At 39.5% G+C, this 10592-nt stretch overlaps 1 pseudogene; it reads right to left on the bottom strand.

The window, feature by feature from the left end:
• Positions 1-9957: 9957 nt before the first annotated feature.
• Positions 9958-10080, bottom strand: LOC113902630 (annotated as a pseudogene).
• Positions 10081-10592: the final 512 nt, after the last annotated feature.

The following is a 10592-nucleotide window of genomic DNA, read 5'->3' as shown; positions in this document are numbered from 1 at the left end:
TTTGGCCATATTCTGTGAAGTGCCTGTTCATTCCCAATGTCCCTTTTTCTATTAGAGTGTTTGAGTCAATCAATAATAGTTGTTTCTTTCCTCATTTTATTATAAAAGTTTTTAAACATGTAGCAAAGCTGAAGTTTTTTAATAATCACTCATATACTCACCTTCTAGATTTTAGCATTAACTTTTTATATTTGTTTTCCCACACTTTTATCCTTCTATCTAAAGTGAATTGCAGACATTAGTGCATTTCCACTTAAATACTTTAGCATCCTTATCACTGACTATAGTTTCAATATTTGTTTACTTTTTTCCTTGTGAGGTACAATTTGCATAAAGTTAAATGCATGAATCTTTTTTAGTTTAAACATTTTATTTTAATTTAAAACAGGATTGGATGCTCACTGGTCAGCCTTTGAAGAGACAAGGCTGTTTTCTTTGAGAATAAGCCCACTGCTGCAGTTCCATGTTGTACTGTTTTTCTCGCACACCCACACTGTATTGACTAAGATTTCTAGTTGGCTTTTTGAATGGAGCAGCGGCTTTATTTTTTGTAAAGCATTTGTTGAGTTTCAACACATTCATTTGCCAGGGTAAGCCGAACCTTAGACTAAGTTTTATTTACCTACTTTTTGTTTTTAAAATGTTGTCATATTTCCCCCCTCGTTTATCCTTTGCCTTACCTTTGGTTATGGTGTTTTCAGATTGTTAGGTGGTCAAATGCCATTCTTTTCCTTATCTTTTTTTTTTCCCTGCCCTTCGTGTCACATAGAAGGATGTGGCACTAGTGGTAAAGAACTCGCCTCCTAAAACAGGAAACACAGAGGACGTGGGTTTGATCCCTGGGTCAAGAAGATCCCCTGGAGGAGGGTGTGGCAACCCACTCCAGTATTCTTGCTGGAGAGGAGGATCCTGGCGGGCTTTGGCTCATAGGGTCACAGAGTCAGACGTGACTAAAGTGACTCAGCATGCTTGCACTGGGTAGTATATAAATGCTTATATTTTCTTCTGCTCGTTTTTTAATTGGAATAATGTGGTGTAGGCTCTTTTTAGAAAAATGATTATCAGTGGTTTGAAATTATTAGCTAATACTGTCTAATGAACACTCTTCCCCTCTGTGGGTTTTTCCCTCCAGACAAAGCTGAATTTAATGTTTCTGTTAATGCTATTTTTATTATAACCTAAATTTGTATATAAGTATCATATCTTTTTTAAAAATTTATTTTATTAAAGTATAGTTTATTTACAATGTTGTGTTAATTTCTGCCGTTCAGTAAAGTGACTCAGTGATACTCATACGTACATTCTTTATCATATTCTTTTCCATCATGGTTTATCCCAGGATATTGAATATAGCTTCCTGTGCTATACAGTAGGAACTTGTGTATCTCTTCTGTATAGAACAGTTTGCATCAGATATCTTTTTCAAAATATTGTATTCTATTTAATCTATTTATTACTACACTTAGCTACTTGAGATAATATATTATCTGTATTAAGTACATGTCTTCTTGCTGTACCAGGGATTGAACCCGAAACCCCTGCATTGCAGGCAGATTCTTTACCACCGAGCCACCAGGGAAGCCCTGTAAACAGTTTGTGAAGACTTTAATGATGACTTACTTTTTTGTGAAAACAGGAGCTATAGAAAGGTTTTGAAACAGGAGAGTAATATGATCTGGATGTATCTTTTTAAATGGATTACTTCTGATTGCTGCTTTGAGAGTAGATTGTAGGGAAAATCAGAAATAATCCATTTAAAAAGATACATCAGGCCACTTGGACTACAGTGGTGCAGGTAAGAGGTAACAATGCAGTTCAGTGGTGACAGGGTTCTAGGCTGAAAACTGAACTGATAGTATTTCCTTTCAGATTGGATGTAGGTCTGTGACAGTCAAGAAGGAGCCAAGATTTTTGGTCTGAGCAGCTAGAAGTGTTAAGAAGCCACCCAGAGGACTGGAGAAAACTGGGTACAGTACATTTCGGAGGGGTGGTCAGGAATTCAGGTTTGGATATGTTAAATTTGTCAATCAGACATTGGAAGGCGTTGTCAGCTTGGGTAGAACCGTCTGTGTGGTACAGGAAGGAGACCTGAAAATAGAAATTTGAGAACATTAAAATACTAGCATCATATATCCAAGAAATATTTTATAAAATGATAAATCTGAACTACTCTTAAAATTTTCATGTTCCATTTATACCAGTGATGTGGGTTCAGGTGTGAAAGGGGAGTAGCAGGGCAGTTTGCTGTAGCTAAAGTGTGTCCGTTATGCTGATATTAAATTATCAGTGCAAAAGGCATCAACTGTTCATCCGAATGGTGTTGTGAAACACGAATAAAGCCTGCAGTCTAAATATTTTATTTGAATATTCCTTTTACTGAAACGTTTACTAACATTTATAATTTGAGAAGTTTGTTGACAGGAGGCTGTGTAAGTAAAAGCCTGAAAGAAACGGAAGACCCAGAAGTCGAAAGAAAGGGCCACATTTGGCTAATTGGTCCAAATCTGTTGGGCGTCTCCTCCTTTGTTCTCTGTCTCTAATTTTATTTGTAAACTGTTAACATAATGAGGTATTCAGGTATAAGCACGGGGACTCATCTAGAAGTTGTTGTCTGTCAATAAACACAGAGCTTTGCTGCTATGGGCTTGTTGTCCATTAAATGGGGCTGCCAGAGCCAGCTTAACCAACTTATTCACAGGAATTGGACTGTTCAGGAAAGGGAGAAAGGGGCCTTGCTTTTTGTGTCATTTCGACTTGCAGAAATGACCTGAAAATGGCGTGGATTGTGTGGAAGAGAAAAAGCAGATTTATCATTGAACCAGTGTTTACTTGAACCTTCAAATGTTTTCTTTCAACAAATATTTATTAAACACTGTTGTGAGTCAGGAATGCTATTTAGCTGAAATAAGTAACCGGTGAGACATGTAAATAAATGGTTAAAAACAAAAACAGTGTCTTCACCAGAAATTCCAGTAGAGTAGATGGAATTATAAAGGAAATCAATTCACCTTGAGGTCCCCCAAACCTAGAGTGTTTTGTGTATTGTAACCTTGCGTAAATTTCTGTATGAATGGGTAAGCAATGTGATTTGTTGATCTATTAGATCACTTACAAAATACTGTGGGAGCACAAGGAGGAAGTGAGCAGTTCTTCCTTCTAGTGGTGGAGGAGAGAAGGGTTTTGCAAGAGATTTCCTGGGTGGAGAAGGCCAGCAAATGTGAGGTGAGAAGACATGACATGATCTGAATTAATAGTTCAGCAAAGCTGAATTATAGGGTGAACATTGGGAGGTGGCCTAGTCTCACATGAGGCTGTAATATGGTAGACCAAAGTCAAAATGCAGAAATGTCTTGTATTGGAATTTATTCTGTGGGTGTTGGTAGACCATTGACTTTTTAAATTTTTTTAAATAAGAATATTAAGAGGTAGAATTTATGAGAAATTTCTTAAGAAGGACTTCCTTTTTTTTTTTTCCCCCACTGTGCCTTGCAGTCTGTGCTATCTTAGTTCCCTAACTAGGTATTGAACCTGGGTCCCAGTAAAAGCACCATGTCCTGACTGCTGGATCATTGGAGAATTTCTGGAAAGAACTCCATTCTTCAATTAGGAAATCAAATGTTGATAGAATTTTTAGTTATAAATGTATACCCTGAAGATGGGCACAACTAGTAAGTCATATAATTTATGGTAGAATCTATTTTCTCTCATTCAGAGAACATGTATGCTCTTGGTGTGGGTATGACCTACACTAGGTAATCAAACTTACACTGAAGTAATCAAAATATGCAGGATGGCATTGATTTGTTTTTGAAAGAGAAATGTATTTTTGCTTTATGAAATTATTGCAAGCATTTTTCTTAAAGATTCGGCATTTAACTTATTTTGAAATGATTTTAGGCTTGTGGAAGAATAGCAGTAAAAGTACAGAGAGTTCCTGTGTATTTTTTATCCATCCCACACTACTGTTAACAACTTATAGAGTGACAATACAATGATCAAAATTTAAAAATTAGCATTGGTACAATGCCATTAATTAAATGTAGACCTCAGTAGGATTTTTAGTTTTTCCACTAATGTCATTTTTCTGTCCTAAGATCCACCCAGGATATACACATTGCATTTAGTTGTCATTGTCTCCTTTCAAATCTATGATGGTTCCTTGTCCTTTTTGACCGTGACACCTTGAAGAGTACTGGTCAGATATTTTGTAGACTGGCCCTCAATTCGATTTTAATATTTTCTAATGACTATGGACTGGAGTAATGAGTTTTTGGAGTACTGGAATTAACAGTAATTTTTGTTTCATTTTTTAACTTAGGAAGTAAAATTGATATTTTTTGCTATACAATTCTGTGAACTTTAATGCAAGTGTAAATTTGTGTAGCCACCGCCATAATTAGGTTACAGAACAGGTCCATCACCCTCAGAACTCTCTCATGCTCCGTTTCTATGGCCAGTCACCCTCCCCCAGTCCATCCCCTTCAGCCACTGATCTGTTCTCCAGCATTATAGTTTTGTTTCTTCAAAAATGTCATTATGAATGGAGTCTTATAGTAGGTAACCTTCTGACACTGGCTGCTTCTTTCACTCCACATAATGCTTGTAAATGTCATCCAGGTTGTGTTTATCCACAGTTAATTTCATTTTATTGCTCAGTATGGATGTACTATTAGTATCTGTGTGTTCTCCTTTTTTTGATAGGTATTTGAGAACACATTATGTGTCCTGGCACCATAATAAGCAGTTTAAGTCATTTTTTTGTGGATTTACATGGTTAGTTGCTAATGTTAGTTTCTTCCATATCTCTATTTTGACCAGCAGTGTGATTAAGAGAAATTGAAGTTCTTGTTTCTTTAACATATCCTAAAATGCCCCTCGGAGAAGGCAATGGCACCCCACTCCAGTACTCTTGCTTGGAAAATCCCATGGACGGAGGAGCCTGTTAGGCTGCAGTCCATGGGGTCGCTAAGAGTCGGACAGGACTGAGCGACTTCACTTTCACTTTTCACTTTCATGCATTGGAGAAGGAAATGGCAACCTACTCCAGTGTTCTTGCCTGGAGAATCCCAGGGACGGGGGAGCCTGGTGGGCTGCCATCTATGGGGTCGCACAGAGTCAGACACGACTGAAGTGACAGCATAGCATAGCAAAATGCCCCTACTTTTCTGTTTATATTTGGGTTTTCTTTTTATTAAAGAGCAAAAATAATAGCAAGGTAATCTTTTTCATGTTGCTGGGTTTTAATCTTCAGGGCTAAATGTGTGATTCAGGCCTATAGCAAAAAGTCAAACCAAATAAGTCGTTGGTCCACAAACAGTGATGAATTTATAGAGTCCATTTATTTGTAAGAAAGCCATAATACTTTTTACTAATCTCTTTGTAAGTAGAACCTTTGTTTTATAGACAAATAATAAATATCAAATGAAAATAGACATAGTCTAAATCAGGCTAGTTAAAATAAGAGGCTTGACCTCTGTCATACTGTCTTAAATTTACTAATGGCAAAAGATAGTTGTCAGGGACTTCCCAGGTGGTCCAGTGGTTAAGAATTTGCCTTCCAATGATGGGACATGGGTTTGGTCCCTGGTGGGGAAACTAAGATCCTACGTGCTGCAGAGCAACTAAGCCTGTGAGCTGCAACAAAGATCCCACACCTGAGACCCAAATTTAATTAATTAGTTAATTTTTTGAAAAGATAGTTGTCTTTTTTTAAGAGCATGGAGTTTTGGCATATTTTAAGATGAACTGTTTTGGACTTGTGTTAGAAGACTATTTACTTAAATATCCTACTACCATAAGATACAAAATATTTCTAGAATGTTAGTATAGATTTGGCTTCCCTTGTGGCTCAGTTGGTAAAGAATCCGCCTGCAGTGTGGGAGATCTGGGTTCGATCCCTGGGTTGGGAAGATCCCCTGGAGAAGGGAAAGACTCTCCACTCCAGTATTCTGATCAAAGAATTCCAGGGACTGTATAGTCCATGGGGTCTCAAAGAATCGGACACGACTGAGAGACTTTCACTTTTCTTTTTAAAAAAAAAAAAACAAAAAACCTTTTATTAATAAAGTGTAATAAGTGAAATTGAATTTTTGGAGGACTTTATAAAGTTTCCAGGTTGTTCTGAATATCTGATAGTTTTGTGTATTACTTTCAGTCAGCTATGTAAAAATTTGATGAGGAAACTTCTCTTTTAAATGTAGCCTTAATGTGATTTTTGTTTTCAGTTCCTCAAACACTATTTAGAGGACTTGGAGAGGCTGTGGAACAATAAAATGTCAGAACTAAAATAGATTTTCAAAATTATCAGATCTCTAGATTCTCCCAGTATTTTACAAAAAAGGGAAACTGAAATCCTATGGTGGTGTGAAGTAACTTGCTGTTCACAGCCACAGTTGGTTGTAGAAGCTGTATGATACAGTTCCTGCCCTCAAGTGGATAACTGGTTTATAAATGGAGACACAGAGTTGTGCAAACTTAACTGCAGTACAAAATGGAATGTTCTAGGCAATGGGAGAAGCACCGTTTTTCTTAAACAGCGGTCTCCTATCACCCCTAAAATCTTTTCTTGGCCTGTTCACAACAAAATTATTTTTTGTCTTGAGTTTCTCACCCCTCATTCTCTGCTAAACTGTCTCTCATCTGATATTGTGCTTGTTTTTTTTTTTTTTTTAATCTCTATCACACAATGAAAATTCTTTCAAAATCAATAGTCGTGTCTGTGTTGCTAAATCACCTGTCATTTTCCTTTCAGATCTCATCGGGTTTGATCTGTTGTAAGCCTCTGGCACAGTTTCTTCCTCCTGGAAATACCGCCCCTCCAGTGTCAGGGTAACACCACATTTGCCTTATTTTCCTGCTGTGTTGCTGTGTGCTCCTTTTCAGAAAGCCTTCTTTGCTAGTTCCACCTCATCTCCCCTACTTCTAAATAGTACAGTGTCCCAGAGTCTGTCACTGTTACCTTTTATATCTGTACCTTTCATATCATATATGTAATGACTCCCAAATTTATATACCTAACCCAGACCTCTACCCCAGGCTCCAGGACTATATCATACAGCTCCATGACAGTATACTTGTTTTGACATTTTTATTTGGGTAGCTGATAAGCTTTTCAAACTCTGTGTGTTTCATAACTCCTGATCTCCTCCTACCCCACATTGTCGCCGTCTGTGTTCACCTTTCTGTGTTCAGTAACTCCTGATACTCTCTTACTCCTAACCTATCAGTTTTGGCAGCTGCAGTCTTCCAGTTGCCAAAAATTGAGTTTTGAAGCCTTCCCCCTCCTCCATCCCCAACAACCCACTTTTGTCCATTAAAAAATCTTATTGGATATTCCTTAGAAACATACCCATAATTTAATCATATCTTCCTTGTCTGCCTCCTCTGTCTAAGTCATTGTCATCTTTTCTGCTATTGCATAAGCTTCTCTTTCTTCCATCCCTGGTTGTTTGCAGTCTTTTTTCAACACAGCAGTCAAGTCTTATGACTCAGCTACTTAAAACTCTCTAGCTAAAGTCTAAACAGTGAGGCTCTCCCTTAGTTTCCAGTACTCTTCCTCCTCCTATTATCTCTCTTCCTTATTTTCTCTTCGTGAACCACACTGGCCTTCTTGGTTTCCTAAAACGTATCGGGCTAGCTCCCTGTTTGTCTTTGCATGGGCTTTTTTTCTGCCTGGAATGTTCTTCCTTAGGTAAGGTTGGAGGTCTCTACTTAGAAGTGATCTGGCAAATGGAAACTTTTCCTCGCTAGCTGTGTAAACTGTCATATTCTTCTCATTGCTGTTTTATTTTTTTCTAATTTGTCCTTATCCCTAACATACTATACACTTTATTTGTATCATTTCTTTATAATCGCCACACTGTATATTTAGTTCATAACATTTCTCTCTTCCTAGCTAGAATATAAGTACCGCGTGAGTGGGAATAATTTATCCCCTAGGTGTCTTTCTGCACTGCTGTATAAAAAGGGCCTGGAGCAGTGCCAGGCTCGTAGCGGGAGCTCAGTGAATATTTGCTAATGAATGAGTGCCTGAGAGTACCTCGCCTCTGTTACCAACTTGACGTTGGTCAAGTCACTTCTTTCTGTAGCCCTGCTGTGTGAATGTGTGTGCTCAGTCATGTCCAACTCATTTGTGACCCCACAGACCTGCTTTCCTTATTTTTAAATGAGACTGGATTGTATCGGTATTACGGGTTTTCTTAACACACTGAAGACAAATGCAGTAGTAAGGTTCCTTGAAGACTTTTATAAGAATTCAGCTACTTAACAGGAAAGTTTAAAAACCACTGGACTGAAAAGAGGATCTCTCAAGTTCTCTTTCAGCCTCGTGGTCAGTTCTTGTAATAATTGTAAGTGGAGCAACACGGGGGAACCGTCATGCAGAGAAGGCATTTGAACTGAGACTGTGAAGGGTGGACGAGTAGGCAGAGATAAGGGAAAGGGTAGGAAGTAACGCAGGTGCTTTCCAAGCTCAGAGAAGGCAAACGAACAGGAATGAAGCCATCCAAAATGTTTCAGTAAGCCTGGAGTGTGTGTGTGTGTGTGTGTGTGTGTGAGTGAAGGGGGATGGGGAGGCCAGAGGGAGGGAAGGACAGAGAGAAAAAGAGCCCCACGAGAGACAGTGGGGACGTGCAGAGAGGGGAAGACAGGGCCGGAAACAGGTGATTGAGGTCACGGTATGAGAACTGTGAACACCGGGATAGGTGGTCCAGCTTTCTGCCCGCAGGAAATCAAAGTTGGTTTTTCAGCCATGAGTGATCATCACATCACTTGCAGAGTTGTTCTTTAGGAAGATTTCTCTGATGGTAGTGAAAGGTGAATTGAAAGTAGACAGTTGGTGGTAGAGAAAGGGACAGTTAGGATGTTGCTGAGATGGTATTTTCCCGTGATGTTACTTTTACCTGAAGAGTAGCACAGGAGGAACTGGAGTCGCACTCTAATCTCAGATTAAAAAATAGAAGATTTCCCCTCCACAACATTTGGAGATTGTTGAGCAGTAAGGTGGCCGTCCTTCGGAGTGGCTGCCGGGTGAAGAGCACTGACTGCGTTGGGTCTAGGGCTGCAGAGCAGCAGAGCCGTGGCTCTCAGAAGCCTGGGCTCCACCCATACCGCTGATTCTGCTTCTGGGAGTAGGCATGCGTCTTCACAGACTAGGTTATCTGGAGGTGCATCCCTGGTTACAGTCCACTGAGGTAGAAGACATATTGTCTGTAATACTGAATTTTAGATTGTAAGAGATACAATTTCATATGATACGAAACTTGAGATTGCAGTTAGCCTGTTACTTGGAAGCATCATAAAGAATATAATTGTACAGTTAAATCTTGGTTATTTTTGACAAGAAAGGAAAACCACCCAAAGTAATGCCTACAGTAGAATCTGGTAACATAGTTACATGAATTCAGCTGTATCAAATCATGGATCAAAGTAAGTGTCTACTGATGGATGAAGGGATAAGGTAGAGGTGGTGTGTGTGGTTGGGATAGTACTCATGTCGCTGAGCTTCTGCTATGTGTTGGACCTTGTCCTTTTCTTTTTTTGACAGAAAAGTAGGATTTATTCGTGGGCATGAGTAAGGAGGGGACAGCAGCAAGGCTCTCATGACTACAGGGCCCACCATTTGTCCAGAGGGCCTTCATTAGGGACGATTTGACTCCATAGCCATCTGGGATGAGCCATGTTTCTGCCACCATGTCTTCAAATTCATCTACATTAAACTTAGTAAATCCCCACTTCTCGGAGATATGTGTCTTCTTGTGGCCATGGAACTTGAACTTGGCCCAGCGGAGGGCCTCAATCATATGCTCTTTATTCTGCAGTTTAGTGAGGATGGACCTCATGACTTGACCAATGTGGACCCTGGCCACTGTGCCCTGGGGCTTTCCAAAGCACCACACGTATCCCAATCTGGAGCATAGATTGGGAACACCATGCCAGGCATGAATGTCCACTGAAAAGGACTGTCTCCAGGGCCCCTTAGGGCAATCTGCACATGTGTACACACTGAGGCGGGGTCTGTGTGTGGCCATGGCACACTGGATCCCCATGGGGAATAAACATAGTCCACCTAATTGGCTGCAAATGGACCAAGCTGGTTTTAGAAAAGGCAGAGGAACCAGAGGTCAAATTGCCAACGTCTGCTGGATCATGGAAAAAGCAAGAGAGTTCCAGAAAAACATCTATTTCTGCTTTATTGACTATGCCAAAGCCTTTGACTGTGTGGATCACAATAAACTGTGGGAAATTCTGAAAGAGATGGGAATACCAGACCACCTGACCTGCCTCTTGAGAAACCTGTATGCAGGTCAGGAAGCAATAGTTAGAACTGGACATGGAACAACAGACTGGTTCCAAATAGGAAAAGGAGTTCGTCAAGGCTGTATATTGTCACCCTGTTTATTTAACTTATATGCAGAGTACATCATGAGAAACGCTGGACTGGAAGAAACACAAGCTGGAATCAAGATTGCCAGGAGAAATATCAATAACCTCAGATATGCAGATGACACCACCCTTATGGCAGAAAGTGAAGAGGAACTAAAAAGCCTCTTGATGAAAGTGAAAGTGGAGAGTGAAAAAGTTGGCTTAAAGCT

Source organism: Bos indicus x Bos taurus, chromosome 12 (assembly GCF_003369695.1).
Source record: "Bos indicus x Bos taurus breed Angus x Brahman F1 hybrid chromosome 12, Bos_hybrid_MaternalHap_v2.0, whole genome shotgun sequence".
NCBI lineage: Eukaryota > Metazoa > Chordata > Mammalia > Artiodactyla > Bovidae > Bos > Bos indicus x Bos taurus.
This window is presented reverse-complemented; position numbering and strand designations above follow the sequence as displayed.